Raw genomic sequence first — 17185 nt, 5'->3', positions numbered from 1 at the left:
ACGCCCTTCCTGCAGTGTGGTGACCCGAAATCTGCACAATGCTTATGTACAGCTGCAACATGCTGTCCCAATGGCATGGTAGCGCAGCGGTAGAGTTGCTGCTTTACAGCGAATGCAGCGCCGGGGACTCAGGTTCGATCCTGACTACGGGTGCTGCACTGTAAGGAGTTTGTACGTTCTCCCCGTGACCTGCGTGGGTTTTCTCCGAGATCTTCGGTTTCCTCCCACACTCCAAAGACGTACAGGTAAGTAGGTTAATTGGCTGGGTAAATGTAAAAATTGTCCCTAGTGTGTGTAGGATAGTGTTAATGTACGGGGATCGTTGGGCGGCACGGACTTGGTGGGCCGAAAAGGCCTGTTTCCGGCTGTATATATATGATATGATATGATAACTCTTATCGGGGAACGCATGGAAGTTCCCAGTTACCACTTGGAAACAGAGCAGGGAGCATGGGAGTAAACGTGTAATCAATAACTTTAGATCTGTGCAAAAATGTCTCCCTGTGCAGACTAATTAGGATTAGGTTGACTGTTGTCACGTGTACTGAGGTACAATGAAAAGCTTTGTAATGCATGATATCCAAACAGATCAGACACCATACATAACTACAATCAAGTTAAACTCGTTCAATAGGTAGAGCAAAGGGGAAGATACAGAGCGCAGAATATAGTTCTCAGCATTGTATCACACCAGTTCCATTGACAAAGTCCAATGTTCACAATGGGGAAGTGTTGAATCGGACAGTGCCCTAGCTTATGGAAGGACTGTTCAGAAGCACAATAACAGAGGGGAAGAAGCTGTGTCCTGAGTCTACTGGTGTGCGTTTTCAAACTACTGTATCTGCTGCCGGATCAGGAAGAAGAAGGAATGGCCGCACTCATCTATCTGCACATAACTCATATCCCCCCATTCCCTGAATATCCGTGTGCCTATCCAAAAGTCTTTTAAATGCCACTACCATATCAGTTTCGACTACCACCCCCAGCAGCACATTCCAGAAACTCTCTATGTAAAATACCACCCTCTGTGTAAAATACTTGCCCTGCATATCACCTTTAAACTTTAATGTAATCAAAAGGAACAGCAGATACTGGTTTATACCAAAGGTAGACACAAAATGCTGGAGTAACTCAGCGGGTCAGCTAGCATCTCTGGAGAAAATGAATAGGTGACATTTCGGGTCGGGACCCTTCTTCCGACTCATCTTCAAACTTCAGTTTTCACCTTTGAATTTTAAATTCAGTCTATCCTTTAAATTTTGCCCCTCTCACCTTAAAGCTATGCCCTATAGTATTTGATTTTTCTATCCTGGGAAAAAGGTTCTAACTGTCAACCCTATCTTTCCATCTTATAATTTTATATACTTCATCAGGTCTCCCCGTAATCTCTGCCGTTCCAGAGAAAAACAATCCAAGACTGTCCAAGCTCTCCCTGTACCTAATACCTTCTAATCCAGGCATCATTCTGGGAAAGTTCCTCTGTCATTTTTGATACCAAAGTTGATTTCCTGCATTTTCCACATTGCACTCTCCCTGCAGTGCCCTGGAGATGGGGTGTTCAATTAGCCCACCTAGACCCCTGAAGCATCTTTGCATCCCCTTCGGAACCCATACTTCCGCCTAGCTTTGTGTCGTTGCAAACTGGCAACTTCACACTTCAACAGAATTGGTGAGGTGATGCAGTCAATGTCTAATTTGCCCGAATTTCCAGAAGGCCCACAACAAGAATCGAGCTGAGAGATTAGTGGATAATGGGCATCAAAGCAAAGAATCGCAGACATTTACAGCACAGTGGGTAGCTGTTCAGTAATCTGCGCCAAATAAGGAGCCCGCCAAAGAAGAAACGCTTCCATGAATTGTAAGCTCCAGATTCCAGCATCTGCAGTCTCTTGTGTCTCTTGAAGGCAGATTTAATGAAGGTGCTTCTAATCATGAGCAGCCTAGACAGGGCAAACAGAACAGATATTTCTCCCTTTGCAGAGAGACCAATGAGTGGAACACATGGAATTAATTGGTAGAATGCTGAGAAAGGAGCAAATCATCAAAGGGGCGGCACAGCAGCGCAGTAGGTGGAGCTGCTGCCTCCCAGTGCCAGAGACCCGGGTTCAATCCTGACCTCAGGTGCTGTCCATGTGGAGTTTGCGCATTCATGTGGAGTTTGGAGTGACCCCATGAGTTTCCTCCAGGTTCTCTGATTTCCTCCCACATCCCAAAGACGTGTAGATTTGTGTATTCTCTAAACGGCCCCCAGTATGTTGAAGAGATGTAGACAGATGAGATAGAGGGATAACGTAGAACTAGTGTGAATGGCCGATCGATGGTCGGCATGGACTTGAAGGGCCTGTTTCCATGCTGTCTCTTTCAAGTCCATTCAAATGGCGGGGTCTCTATAAACGCAGCTCTTCCCGCATGTATTCCGACATGAGACTTAATTTACGGATCAAATGGATTACGTTTTTTGAGAAGGTGGCAAAGGTGATCGATGAGGTTGGGTATATATTCTGCGCTCTGTATCTTCCCCTTTGCTCCTCTTGGATGTTGTCAACATGCATTTTAGTAAGGCCTTTGATAACGTCCCTCATGTTAGGCTTATCCAGAAGATTAAGATCTACAGGATCCACGTGATAAATCAAGTTCTTTACCGTAGGGGTTCTTGTTCTTAAATTACTCCCCTACTCCCCTGTCTTGACTGTGTGAGTGCTGTGTATTAAAACACACGGAGATGTGGTCATTTGGATTCAGGCTAACAGTAGTAGAAGGTTGTGGTGGAAGGGTGTTATTCTGGCTGGAGATCTGTAGAGTTCCATGGGAATCTGTGCTGGGACATATATGAACAACCTGCACGTAAATCTAGATTTGGTCAGTAAGTTTGCAGACAACACCGAAATTGGTGGCGTTACAGACAATGACGAAGATTGTCGAAGTATACAGCTGGATATAGATCAGCTACAGGAATGAGGAGAGAGATGGCAGATGGAGTTTAATCCGAACAAGTGTGAAGTGTTGCACTTTGGAAGATCTAAAGCCTTCTTATCCAAACATCTGTTCAAATGTCTTTTAAATGTCATAATTCTATCCATTTCTACAGCTTCCTCTGGCAGCTCATTATAAATACGGACTATTCTCTGAATGAAAAAGTTAGTCCTGAGGTCCCTCTTAAATTGCTCCTCTCTCTCCTTAAGTGCATGCCCTGTAGTTCTAGAATCCTCCACCCTGGGTAAAGGCCTCCTCGAGAGGCAGATCCCTTGTACTTGCGGTTCGTGAACATATGCCATTATATTTCCCAGAGCTGCAGTAGTTCCTCGGCTTGCCTCACTGCCTGCGTGTGCTGTGTACTTGGCTGTGTGTGCTAGTGAAGGCAGTTTGGGGTCTGGTCACTAGAGGTCACTGGCTACCCTGTTAGATACTTGGGAAGTATTGTAGAGTCATACAGCACAGAAACAGGCCCTTTAGTCCAACTTGCCCACACCGACCAAGATGTCCTATCTACACTAGTACCACCTGCCTGCTTTGGCCTATGCCCCTCTAAACCTTTCCTGTCCAAATACCTCTTAAATGTTATGATCGTCCCTGCCTCAATTACCTCCTCTGGCAGCTCATTCCACATACCCATCACCCTCTGTCTAAAAAAGTTACCCCTCAGGTTCCTATTAAATCTCTCCCCCCTTGCCTTAAATGGATTAGAATGTGGAGTTGAGATTACAATCAGATTGCGCACAAACTTACTGAATTGTTAAGCAGGTTTTAAGAGTCAACTGGTCTATTCATGCCCTGAATTCATATAGAGACAGAGTCATACAGCATGGAGGAAGGCCATTTGGCCCAACTTGCCCATGCCGACCAACTTGCCCCATCAACACTAGTCCCACCTACTCGTGTTGGGCCCAAATCGCTATAAAAACCTTTCCTATCCTGCAATACGGAACAAGCATTGCCAGTATTTAATGATCCCTGTGCACATCAATGCTGTTAAGGGTCATGCCATTAATTGTACATTTTCTTCCTGACTGTATATTTTCCGTTGGATAGTTTTCTCTGATGTTCAGAGATTGAGGGGAGATCTGCTTGAAGTATGTAAAATTCTGAGAGGTGTAGATAGGGTAGACAATTAGAACCTTTTTCTCAGGGTGGGATTGTCAAAGACTAGAGGGCATAGCTTTAAGAATGGTGGGTGCCAGGAGCGTGTTGTTGTGGTGGGTACAATAGTGGTGTTTAAGATGTTGAAAAAACTCAGCTGGTCAGGATGTTTTTCTGGAAACAGAAATCAGGTTCTAAAATGTTCCAGGTTTAAGAACATTGACCCATTAACAATCCGGCTCATGATCACGTTGACCAACAATGAGTTGCACTCCGTACCTCGGCTTGTACTCTATGGTCCGGTTACCAAGTATAACCGGTAATTTATTATTTTATTGTTTATTGTATATTTATTTGTGTCTTCTATTAAAGTGCCTGTAATAGAGAGTAATAGTCATTCAGCATGAAAACAGTCCCTTTGGCCTAACCTGCCCACACCACTGCAGCAAATAATAATTTCATTGCTCAGTTCCCAGTTGTATGACACCTAAAAATTCTTGACTTTGAACGGGTACAGAGAAGATATGCAAGGATGTTGCCAGGACTCAAGGGCCTGAGCTACAGGGAGAGGTTGAGCAGGCTAGGCCTGCTCAACCTTGAATGAATACTTTATTGTCACACGTGACAAGTCAGAGTGAAATTCTTTGCTTGCATACCCACGGTGTGTAATAGTCGCCACATAAAGGGCGCTCACAAAGTATCCCGCGCCAGGTCTACCTTTGTTCTTCTCGCCCACCTCCTCCTCCCTCACGGCGGTCACCACAATCTGGGTTCCTAGTGTCCATTGTTCTTCCCCCTCCCTCATGGCTGTCTCCCCATGCCGGATCCTCCTTTGTTCCTTCCCTTGGCAGCGGCGTCCTCACTTCCACGTGGTCCGTCCTCGTCCTCATCGACCGCCGCACCGACCTCTGCACTATTGCTGCCGGGTCCACTCCTGAGGCCACTGACAACGACCCATGCAGGCTCCGCCAACCCCGGCTCCGTCGGCTGCGGGCTCTGACCCGCGGGGATCTGATCCGGCTTCTCCGCGGCCATCCGGGAGTCATCGAGACCACGGCGTCTCTGGCCGCGTTCCCGGCCTGCACCCGTCCGTTCCTCTTGCCTGACTTCAGACTGTTTCCAGCACCTTCTGTTCTTATCTCTGGACATCCGGATTCTATCCTGCTGCCTGCTCTGGCATCAGTGACATACTCATAGAGGCACACTGTGTGTAAACAAGCCCTTCGGCCCGACTCGTCTGTGCCAACCAAGGTGCCAAATTTAGCCAGTCCCATTTAGTTTAGTTTAGTTTTTAGGTGTACAGCACGGAAACAGGCCCTGTGGCCCACCGAGTCCATGCCGACCAGTGATCCCCTCACACTAACACTATCCTACACACACTAGGGACAATTTACAATCATACCAAGCCAATTAACCTACAAACCTGTACATCTTTGGAATGTGGGAGGAAACCGGAGATCCCGGAGAAAACCCATGCAGGTCACGGGGAGGACGTACTCAATACTGACAGCATCCGTAGCCAGGATCAAACCTGGGTCTCTGACGCTGCAAGGCCGCAACTCTACCGCTGCGCCACCGTGCTGCCCCTCGGTGTGTTTGGCCCATATCCCTCTATACCTGTCCCAGATGCCCTTTAAATATGGTTAGAGTACCTGCCTCAATTACCTCCTCTGGCAGCTCATTCCATAAACCCACCACCTTCTGTGTGAAAAGGCAGCCCTTCGGGTTTTTATTAAATCTTTCCCTTCTCACCTTAAACCAATGTCCTCTGATTCTTGCGAAATGTGTAGGCAGGAACTGCAGATGCTGGTTTAAACCGAAGATAGGCACAAAAAGCTGGAGTAACTCAGCGGGAGAGGCAGCATCTCTGGAGAGAAGAATGGGTGACGTTCTTCAGACTGGTTAGGGATAAGGGAAACGAGAGATATAGACGGTGATGTGGAGAGTTAAAGAACAATGAATGAAAGATATGCAAAAAAGTAACGATGATAAAGGAAACAGGCCATTGTTAGCTGTTTGTTGGGTGAAAATGAGAAGCTGGTGCGACTTGGGTGGGGGAGGGATAGAGAGAGGGGGAAGGCCGGGGCTACCTGAAGTGAGAGGGATCAATATTCATACCACTGGGCTGTAAGCTGCCCAAGCGAAATATGAGATGCTGTTCCTCCAATTTGCGTTTAGCCTCACTCTGACAATGGAAGAGACCTAGGACAGAAAGGTCTGTGTAGGAATTGGAAGGAGAATTAAAGTGTTTAGCAAGCAGGAAATCAGGTTAGTTCAGGCGGGCTGAGTGAAGGTGTTCCACGAAACTATCGCCCAGTCTACATTTGGACTCGCCGATGTATAAGTGTCCACATCTTGAACAACAGATACAGTAGATGAGGTTGGAGGAGGTGGCTAACCTGAAAGGACTGTCGGGGTCCCTGGATAGAGTCAAGGGAGGAGGTATAGGGACAGGTGTTGCATCTTCTGCGGTGGCAGGGGAAGGTACCTGGGGAGGGGGTGGTTTGAGTGGGAAGGGATGAGTTAACCAGGGAGTTGCGGAGGGAATGGTCTCTGCGGAAGGAGGAAAGGGGGTGGAGATGGGAAAATGTGACTAGTGGTGGGATTCCGTTGAAGGTGGCAGAAATTTGGAGGATTATGTGTTGTATGCTACGGCTGATGGGGTGGAAGGTAAGGACTAGGGGGACTCTGTTTCTGTTGCGAATAGGGGAGGGGGAGCAAGGGCAGAGCTGCGGGGTACCGACGAGACACGAGTGAGGGCCTCATCTATGTTGGGAGAGGGGAACCCCCGTTCCCTAAAGAATGAGGACATCTCGGATGTCCTGGTATGGAACACTGCATCTTGGGCGCAGATGTGGCATAGACGGAGGAATGGGATAGAGGATAGTCTTTGCAGAAAGCAGGGTGGGAATAAGTGTGGTCAAGATAGTTGTGGCAGTCAGTGAGTTTGTAAGAGACGTCAGTCAATAGTCTATTTCCTGTGATGGAGATGGTGAGATCAAGAAAGGGGAGGGAGGTGTGGGAGATGGTCCGAGTAACTTTATGTGCAGGATGAAAATAGGTGGTGAAGTTGATGAAGTCCATGAGTTCTGCATTGATGCAGATGGTAGCACTGATGCAGTCATCAGTGTAGCGGAGCTAGAGTTTGGGAATAGGGTCAGTGTACGTCTGGAACAGGGATTGTTCAACGTACCCTACAAAGAGGCAGGCATAGCTGGAGCCCATACAGGTGCCCACAGATACGCCTTGGACTTGGAGGAAGTGGGAGGAGTCAAAGGAGAAGTTATTGAGGGTGGAGGACCAGTTCCGCTAGGCGGAGTAGAGTGTTAGTAGAGGGACATTGGGTAGTTCTGCAGTGGAGGAAAACACGGAGGGCTTTAAAGGAGTGGGGGGCTCAGAAAGCGGTCATTAAAGAGACCGAATGGCTTGTGAGGTCTTGGACATGGGCCGGGAGAGATTGGACCAGGGGGGATAGGATGGAGTCAAGGTATGTGGAAATCATTTCCGTGGGACAGGAGCAGGCAGAAACAATCTCATGCATTGTTCTCTATCTCTCCACATCACCGTCTATATCTCTCGTTTCCCCTACCCCTAACCAGTCCGACGAAGGGTCTCGACCCGAAACGTCACACATTCTTTTAGATTTCTACACCTGAGGGGCAACAGTAAAACAAATGGGGTCATTGCGATCACTTGCGATGGCTTTTGCGATCACTTTCGCTGAGATTTCTGTTCTTTGTATAATTTCACATTATTACCCGGATGGTATTGAATGGTGGGGCAGGCAAAGGGTTCTACATGGTTCACTACTTTCTCATGCTTTTAATGGGGATGCTGAACATTTCAACACGTTGTGGGCGGCACGGTGGGGGCAGCGATAGAGTTGCTGCCTCACAGCGCCAGAGACCTGGGTTTGATCCTGGCCTGGGGCGCTGTCTATACAGAGTCTGTACGTTCTCCCCGTGACCGCGTGGGTTTTCACTGGGTGTTCCGGTTTCCCCCCACACTTTATTAGGTTAATTGGCTCGGGTAAGATTGTAATTGTCCCCGGTTTGCAGGGTAGTGCTAGTGCGTGAGGTGGTCGCTGGTTGGCGCAGACTTGCTGGGTCGAGTGGCCTATTTCCGCGCTGTATCTCTAAAGTCTAAAGAAAAAGTTTAAAGCAAACAAGGACAATATAGGACTCGAAGATAGACATATAAAGCTGGAGTAACTCAGTCTGACGAAGGGTCTCGACCCGAAACGTCACCCGTTCCTTCTCTCCAGAGATGCTGCGTGTCCCGCTGAGTTACTCCAGCTTTTTGTGTCTATCCTCCTGTTCTTGACTCCATTACCCCGAGGAAAAGACTGTGTATTCACCCATGATATTCCTTCATGATTATATACAGGTATGCCTCCATTAGATCACCCTTCATCCTCCTGCACTACAAGAAATAGAGTCCCAACCTCTCCCGATATCTGAAGCCCTTGAGTCCTGGCAATATCCTCGTAAATATTCTCTGCACTATTTCCAGCTTAAAGGCATCTTTGCAACAGCAGGATGACCAAAACTGAACTCCGAGCCCCACGTTTGGCCTGAGCAACGTCACTGCCCTGTCTCAGTCTGTTGTGTCGAAAGGAATTGTAGCTGCGAGTTTACTCCGAAGATAAGACACAAAATGCTGGAATAACTCAGCGGGACGGATTCCTGTAGCGGGTGTGAACAGGCAGCGGATTGAGAGATATCCACTCCGTGTTTTCCCCCTCGCTATGTGTTGATAAAGTGCAAGATGCAGGCACAGTGTGTGAGTATTTCTGAACTAATCACGTTCAGGTCTGAGACAGAGGGAGCTGGTATGTCGCAGTGCTAGGTGCAAGCTGCAACAGGAGGCTTGCAGCCGGAGGCTCTCGCTGCAAAGCTGGCTGCTGTACCGAGGGAAGAACTTATCGCATGCAGCGCCGTGAGTCCCACAGAGCTGAGCGGAGAGACCGCTGGGTGCTGGGACGCTGGGACTTTGAAGGGCAAGGTGGGAGAGAGAGCCTGGCTTGGGGCAGACTGGTGCTGGGAGCTCCCCCCTGACCCACCCACCCCACGCAGAGACGGACCGGAGCAGTTTGGCTGCAGCTTCCGAGGGTGACTCAGGCAGAGAAGAATGTTTTCCTTTCAGCCGGGAGACAGCAGCACCCAGCGACTGGGCTGAGAGCGGAAGATGCTGGCGGAGCCTGCCCGGCCTCGGATGCACCAGGTCCCAGGGGCTGTGCGCTGGTCTGGCCGGCACAGGGCTGGGGGCTGGAGGGATGAGGCGGCTCCCTGAGTCCAGGGGCTGAGCTCCGGCCGGGGTAGGGGTAGGAGTAGGAGATGCTCCAAGCTCAGAGTACACTCACTGCAGCCAAATGTCGCTGCTGCCGGCCGGCCGGGCAGGTGGACATGGCCGGGGAACTGCAGGTGAAACTCCGGCGGCTGGCGGAGAGCCAGGGGGCGAGTGCCAGTGGTACCAGTGCCAGTGGCGACCACCCCTTCGGAGAGCGGCCGAGTGGCAGCACCCTCTCTCCGCCGGCACCGGAGCCGGTGGGCGACACAGCCCGGCGACCCAGGAGTATCTGTGGCCCTGCCCTGCACTGGGAAGCATCAGCCCCCGAGCTGGAGGCGAATGTGAGACGGGCCATGGGCGCCGAGTGGCTGTGTGAAGGGGAGCGGTCACAGGCGGCGATGGGGGCGGCTCACGGCGGGACCAGGGAGCTACACAGACCGGTCAGTATGAGTCTCCTTGACAGCAGCCAAGCGGCTCCACAAGGCGAGGCCCACGTCCCGGCCAGCGGTCTCTGCAGGGCCGAGAGTCTCCGCTTCCCCCGGACCGGCTACCGGTTCTCCAGCCACCGATGGGCCGGCTCTCCGGCCAAGGGAGCCAGGCTGAAGGAGCAAGCGAGTGACCACAAGCCCCAGAGCTCCACGGTGTTGTTCAAGTCGCTGAGGAGAAGCTTGAGTCTGCGGCTGAGGAAGGGGCCGGAGGTGAGGAGGGAGGGGGAGGGGGAGGGGGCCAGGGTCAGGACACAGAGTATTGGCAACACCTTTACACAAGGACTGCCTGCTGCAGGCTCCCCCACACAGCGGACTCCCGGCAGCAGCCGGCTGGAGCCTCCTTTACCAGGCAAGGTCACGGCTCCCAAAGCCAACTCTACACCTTCCCCCAAAGGCAACTCTGAGGAAAGCAGCTGGTGGAAACTTCTGACCGCACACTTCCGCAAGAAGCCCTTCTTTGGCACCAAAGAGCCGCAGAAAACCCAGGGGCTGAGTCCAGAGAGACGGAGCAATGGGTGGACATCCCCGACGGAGGGAGGTAACCTGAATCGGAGTCGGAGTCGGAGTGGTCAGTCCAACGCTGGTGTTGAAGAGAACCATCACCATCAGGCCGGCAGTGAAATCCCCTCGCCATCGTCAGAAGGTAAACTGTGCAAAGGCGGTACTGCTTGTGTGGAGCTGGGTGCAAATATCCTGTAAATAAGTTCATAGGTTCTAGGAGCAGAATTATCCCATTTGGCCCATCGTCTAGTCCGCCATTCAATCATGGCTGATCTATCTCTCCCTCTCAACCCCATTCTCCTGCCTTCGCCCCATAACCCCTGACAACCGTACTAATCAGGAATTTGTCAATCTCAATAGACAATAAGTGCAGGAGGAGGCCATTCGGCCCTTCGAGCCAGCACCACCATTCAATGCGATCATGGCTGATCATTCTCAATCAGTACCCCATTCCTGCCTTCTCCCCATACCCCCTGACTTCACTATCCTTAAAAGCTCTATCTCCACAAAAATATCAATTGTCTTGGCCTCCACAGCCGTCAGTGGGAATGAATTCCACAGATTCACCATCCCCTGACTCAATAAATCCATCGTCGTCTCCTTTCTAAAGGTATGGCTTTTTATTCTGAGGCTATGGCCACTGGTCTTAGACTTTCCCACGCGTCGAAACATCCTCTCCATGTCCACTCTATCCAGGCTTTTCACTATACGGTACGTTTCAATGAGGTCTCCCCTCATCCAATTAAACTCCAGCGAGACCCGGCCCAATGCCGTCAAACGCTCATCATTAACCCAATCACGTGGCCAGGTCCAGGTGATAAAGTCAATTGGATTTTGGGGGCCGCCTTCAACCGAACTTCAACTAACTGATGATGTGGTGTAGCTGTGCATTGACTCATTTGCTGTGCCTCAACATGCGTAGTGTGTTTAATAGTCATATGTACCGACAGCAGAACAATGTAACTCGTACTAGCAGCAACATTACAGGCCTGTAATTGCAATACACGGTTAATATATAATAAACAAACAAAAAATTAAAACATTAATAACTACAATACTAGAACAAAGAAACTCGTGGTCCTGAGTGCAACCAAAGACAGTCCATCGAGGTTCCTGGTTGAAGTTAGTGTACTGTGTTCAAGAGCCTGACAATTGCTGGGAAGAAGCTATTCTTCCTAGTCAATCCTTCCTGGATAAGGGTCTGAGGAAGGGTCTTGACCAGAAACGTCACCCATTCCTTCTCTCCAGATATGCTGCCTGTCCTACTGAGTTACACCAGCATTTTTTGCCTAATCCTTCCTGGACGTTGGACATAGACGTGTCTTTGATTGGTTAAGAAGGAACTGCAGATGCTGGTTTACACCAAAGACTGACACAAAACGTTGGAGTAACTCAATGGGTCTGGCAGCATCTCTGGAGAAAAGGAATAGGTGACGTCCTGGGTCAAGACCCTTCATCTCGACCCGAAACATCATCTATTCCCTTTCTCCAGAGATGTACCAGACCCGCTGAGTTACTCTAGCATTTTGTGCCTTCGATTGGTTTGGATTTAAGGCAATATTGTGGGATTTGGGGGGTTCACACATTGGTTCTGCCACTTTCAGAAAACTGCCTGCTTTAGAAACATAGAAAATAGGTGCAGGAGTAGGCCATTCGCCCTTCGAGCCTGCACCGCCATTCAATATGATCATGGCTCATCATCCAGCTCAGTGGCCTGTACCTGCCTTCTCTCCATACCCCCTGATCCCTTTAGCAAAAAGGGCCACATCTAACTCCCTCTTAAATATAGCCATTACAGTACACTTTAAGGAACAGTGGATTTTTAACCAGGATTTGGTTATTCCTGAACTGAAAATTGCTGTCGGTATCTTGGGTTCTGGCTCTCCACAGAGGTTTATCAGCCCAGGGGCGGGGATGCACTGATGAATGGGTTGGGAAGGAGTGTTGAGGTTGTTTAAGTAACCCTTGCTGCACCAAAGGCCAGGGTGTAACCATAGAGTCTAAGTTGGAGGAGTATTTGTGAGTCAGAGGCTAAAGGGGAAGGGAGGAGCTGGGGAACGTCACTGGCTGTACAGTCTTGCAGCAACCTGAAATCATTCCCAGCCTTCATCAACTTCCAGCTACGTGTGGAGGATTGTGTTCAGGTTTAGCCAACCTGCTAGAGGAAGGATGTTGTTAAGCTGGGAAGTGTGCAAAGTGTGGAGAGAAGATTTACGAGCATGTTGCCAGGACTTGGGAGCCGGATCTATAACGAGAGGTTGGGCAGGCTAGAACTTTATTCCTTGGAGCACAGGAGGCTGAGGGGTGATCTTCTCAAGGTGTACAAAATCATGAGGGGAATAGATAGGGTAAATGCACAGTCTTTTACCCAGAGTAGGGGAATCGAGAACCAGAGGACATTGGTTTAAAGTGAGAGGGGAAAGATTCATTAGGAACCTGAGGGGTACCTTTTTCACTCAGAGGTAGTGGGTATATGTATCAAGCTGCCAGATTACGTGGTTGAGGCAGACACAATAGCAACATTTATACGATATCTGGACAGGTACATGGATAAAAAAATGATCAGCGAGAAATTGGCCAGGAGTGGGAAAATGGGCCGAGTAGGTGATCAGAAAGGATGATTTGGGCTGAATGGACTGTTTCTGTGCTGCATGACTCTGTGACTAATTGTGCCTGTTGTATTAGAATTTGAGACTCTGGCTGGTTGGCATGAGGCTGTGTAGCTGCCACAATGGCCCATCTCTCTGTTACAGTTTCTTAGTCTTTCCCATACTTATAAAACATTCCTCACACATTATTGCATTTTCTTTTCCAAAGCAACTTTAACCTTTCTAACATGGAAGCTGGAGCTCCCAGTTACATTTAACTCCTTCCGTATTCTGAAGCGTGGAGATCAGTCCCCAATTGATGTTTCTCGCTGAACCCTCACCGCAGCTGATGTGTTCATCCCGAGAGCAGGGAGTTGCCTGGTTCAGTGGTGAGCTGTGTGTTTGTGTCCAGATCAGGGGAGCGGTTGTGTGGGTTTGGTCTGTGGACCTGTAGTCCTATCAGGAAGAGAGCCAGCCTTTCCCCTAGAGTCACACCAACGGGTTAATACTGGAACAACACCTGAGCATCTTGTTAATGACCAGTGAGACTGAAAGGTGGCAATCCTTTGTGCAGAGTGGGCCTGACACACTACTATTTATTCATTCGCAAGGGAGGGAGTTTACCTTTGTCTCTTGGCTGAGCGTGAGAAAGTCTTTATGCCCACAGCAGACACAAGAAGCTGGAGTAACTCAGCAGGTCAGGCAGCATCTCTGGAGAAAAGGAACAGGTTACGATTCGGGTTGAGACCCTTCTTCAGACTGGAGGTCCTCGCTGTGTCAAGTGCGGGTGACTGTGAGGCTAGGTGAAGTGTGGAACATGGGAGGGAGCAGCAGTAAGACGAGGGAGGGAGGGAGGGAGGAACATCAAACTGGCACTGCCCATGTACTTAGTTCCTCGTGAAACTATGTGGATATATCAGGGATAGGGTAAATTGGGGTGGGTTTTAGGTCGGGTTCTGTTCGTGCCTGTTTATGCCGGGTGAACTCTGCCTCGTCCACTGACTGGACTGAAATGCAAACACCTCTTACGATGCTCTTATCTCCCATCCTTGGCTAAAAAGCTACCCAGTAACTCTTGTCCTGCTGACCCTGTCTCTGTACACAGCGGGGGGGCTGGGCAAACTTAATTCTACCAGAGCTGGTTAGGCTTGGTATTAATTTTAAAGAGACTTTCAAGATCAGCTTTCCTACAAATGCGGCGCAATGGTGCAGCGGTAGAGTTGCTCCAGAGCTCCTTGCAGCTCTAGAGACCTGAGTTCAATCCTGACTGCGGGTGCTGTCTGTACGAGTTTGTACGTTCTCCCCGTGACCGTGTGGGCTTGCACTCGGTGCTCTGGGTTCCTCCCGCACTGCAGGTTTGTAGGGTAATTGGCTTGGTAAAATTGTGTGTGTAGGATGTTCGTGTGTGGGGATCGCTGGTCGGTGCGGACTCAGTGGGCCAAAGGGCCTGTTTCCACACTGTATCTCTAAACTAAATCGTTTGGAAACTTGATTCAGGAAAGCTGAACCATCTTTTGCCTCTGATGATTCAAAAGAGGCAAAACTGTTGGAGACAACTTTCTTATTCTCAGCTTTCTTTTTTTATCAGCATCCTGTCTGCCTGTTCCTCTGGTGTTGGCATTGTTATTGGTTTGCTACTGTCCTGTGTACAGGATACCGTGGAAAACTTTGTTTTGCTTGTTATCTGGCAAATCTTACCATGCATGAGTACAGCACGAAGTGAAAAAGAGAACATAAACGGAGTGTAGAATATAAGGTTACAGCTGCAGAGGAAGAACAGAGTAAGAAAAAGTGTAAGGTCTGCATCTAGGTGGATAGGAAGGTCAGGAATACAGCCTGTGCACATGGGAGGTCAACCCAAGCATCTGTTAACAGCAGGAAAGAAGCTGTTCTTTAATCTGGTGGTACATGCTTTCTATCTTTTATATCCACAGCCCAACGGAAGAGGGTAGAAGAGGGAATGACTGGGGTGTGAGTGCTCCTTGATTATTCTGTTGGCAGCTTTCCCGAGGCAGCGTGAAGTGCAGTTGAAGTTGATGGGATGAGAGGTGAGGGGGGAGGCAAGCTTGTGTGATTCTCTGCACTTTCTTGCGGTCTTGGGCAGAGCTGTTGTCAAACCGAGCTGTGATTGATTGATTGGTACTTTATTATCACATGTGATGTTACAGTGAAATTCTTTGTTTTGCATACCATACACATGTCGCCACATTTTAGGGTGCCTTCAAAGTTACAAAGTAAATTCATAAAAGTCCCCACTGGCCCCTCTTTGATCTCGACCCCCCCACCCCCGCCGATGCCAGGTCCCCCTTTGATCTCTCTTTGTTCTGGTCAACCCAATAGGTTGTTTTCTATGGTGCATCTGTAGAAATTGGTAAGAGTCAGTGGGGAAATGCTGAACTTCATTAGTCTGCTAAGGAAATCGAGGCGTTGGTGGGCTTTCTTGGCTGTAGCTTCAATGTGGTTGGTCCAAGGGAGATTATAGGTGATTACATCGTGGACCTTGAAGTTCCTGACGTGCTCCCATTGAAGCAGACAGGGGAGTGTACACCACTGCATTTCCTGAAGTCACTGACAGCTCCTCCATATTGCAGCATTGAGGGGCAAGTTGTTGCCATTACACCATATTACTGAGCTCTCACCTCTGAGCACTCAGTGTGATGCTCTGCACCATAGCCTCTGCCTTGGCCTGTGAAGGCTCTGTGCTCCTGCCATTGGGAGTCCTTCCCGCTCCCTAAATGCTGCCCATTGTTGCTTATGCAGAGCATAAGCTCAGAAGTGATAGGAGCAGAATTAGGCTATTCAGCCCATCGTCTACTCCGCCATTCATTCATGGCTGATCAATCTTTCCCTCTTAACCCCATTCCCCTGCCTTCCCCCTAGAACCCCTGACACCAGTACTGATCAAGAATCTGTCAATCTCCACATTAAAAATATCCATTGTCAGCCTCCACAGCCGTCTGTGGCAATGAATTCCACAGATTCACTACCCTCTGACTAAAGCAGTTCCTCCTCATCTCCTTGCTAAAGGTACGTCCTTTTATTCTGAGGTTATGCCCCCTTGTCCTAGACTCACATCCACTCTATCCAGACCTTTGACAATTCTGTAAGTTTCATTGGGGTCCCCCTTCATCAACTCAAGATGGCAGAAATGGCCTGTCTCATTTCCTGGGGCACTCTGAGCAGGATGGTAAGCTGTACAAACATCTGCAAGTACCCTCACTTGCACCTTGTGATGGGAGGCCAGCCGTTGTTGAGGCAGCTGAAGCTAGTTGGATCTAACAATGGCCTTGGGGAGCTCCTGTGCTGTGCCCTGGGGCTGGCATCGTGTGGCTCCGTGAAGTGCAACATTCCCCCTGATGCTCATTGATTTCAGTCTTGCCAGGGCTTCACTGACAAGGGCATCACTTGCACCTCGCCTTTGGAATTTGCCGACAAAGGCTGTGATTAGCTTTACGATGCTGTGGAATTTTGCTGTAGAATTGCCTCCGCAACCTTAGCAGCTGACAAGCTGGGCTAATTCTATTTCAGGGGTCTTTTCTTGAGCCAAGCAGTTATTGCGTGTGTGTGCACCTGCTTCTGTGTGTGTGTGCGTCTGTGTGTGTGTGTGTGTGTGTGTGTGTGCACTGGCTTCTTTATGTGTTGTCCTGGCCTGTGTCCTTGTTTTTATTTTCTGCTTTTCATGATGTGTAACACGGGGATTCAGTCTCCAAAAGCCTTTCATTGAGATCTGCAGAACTTGTTCTGTGATGTGGGAAGTGTGACTATAAAAAGCGTGAGTGTTAAAGTTGTTGTGGAGTTTGATTGGTATTCTGATGCGGGTTATGTGGTGAGGAGATTGCAAAGCCTTCTGTCCTTACGCTGGAGGAAGTGACCTTGCTGTGGCCGCGCTGCTCTGTGGAATGCAAAGGGACCGTGTTTAACAATCCATCCACCGTTTAACTGACTGCTCTCCAGAGTGAAGACAGCTTTTTCACAACCTCTCATCCATTAGTAATCTGTGTAAATATTCTGTTCAGGCATGAGTCGGATTTTTATTACACCATATCACTTGTCTTTATTCTCTTTGCTCTGAAAATATGCACCATGCAAAGACTGTTTGTTTTTACTCACTGCAGTGATGTGACTGGAGGTGGTTGCCTGACCCACTGAGTCACCCCAACTTTTTGTTTCTTTCTTCTAGAACAGTACAGCTCAGAAATAGGCCCTTCAACTATATATGTGCCAAGTGTGATTTCAAGTTTA

The 17185-nt window shown here is 49.1% G+C and overlaps 1 protein-coding gene across 5 annotated transcripts in view; it reads left to right on the top strand.

Moving 5' to 3' along the window:
• LOC144592814 (arf-GAP with GTPase, ANK repeat and PH domain-containing protein 3-like) overlaps nucleotides 1–17185 on the top strand; it is a 301655-nt gene that overhangs the window by 111846 nt on the left and 172624 nt on the right. The window contains exon 1 of one of the 5 annotated variants that reach the window (XM_078397928.1): nucleotides 10142–10497. The exons of the other annotated variants lie outside the window; for them this stretch is intronic. The gene's annotated coding sequence lies outside the window, so the exon portion shown is untranslated. Of the gene's footprint in view, nucleotides 1–10141; nucleotides 10498–17185 lie in introns of those variants that run through there. 5 annotated transcript variants of the gene reach the window in all.

Source organism: Rhinoraja longicauda, chromosome 4 (genome assembly GCF_053455715.1).
Source record: "Rhinoraja longicauda isolate Sanriku21f chromosome 4, sRhiLon1.1, whole genome shotgun sequence".
In the NCBI taxonomy this organism is placed as follows: Eukaryota; Metazoa; Chordata; class Chondrichthyes; order Rajiformes; family Arhynchobatidae; genus Rhinoraja; species Rhinoraja longicauda.
This window is presented reverse-complemented; position numbering and strand designations above follow the sequence as displayed.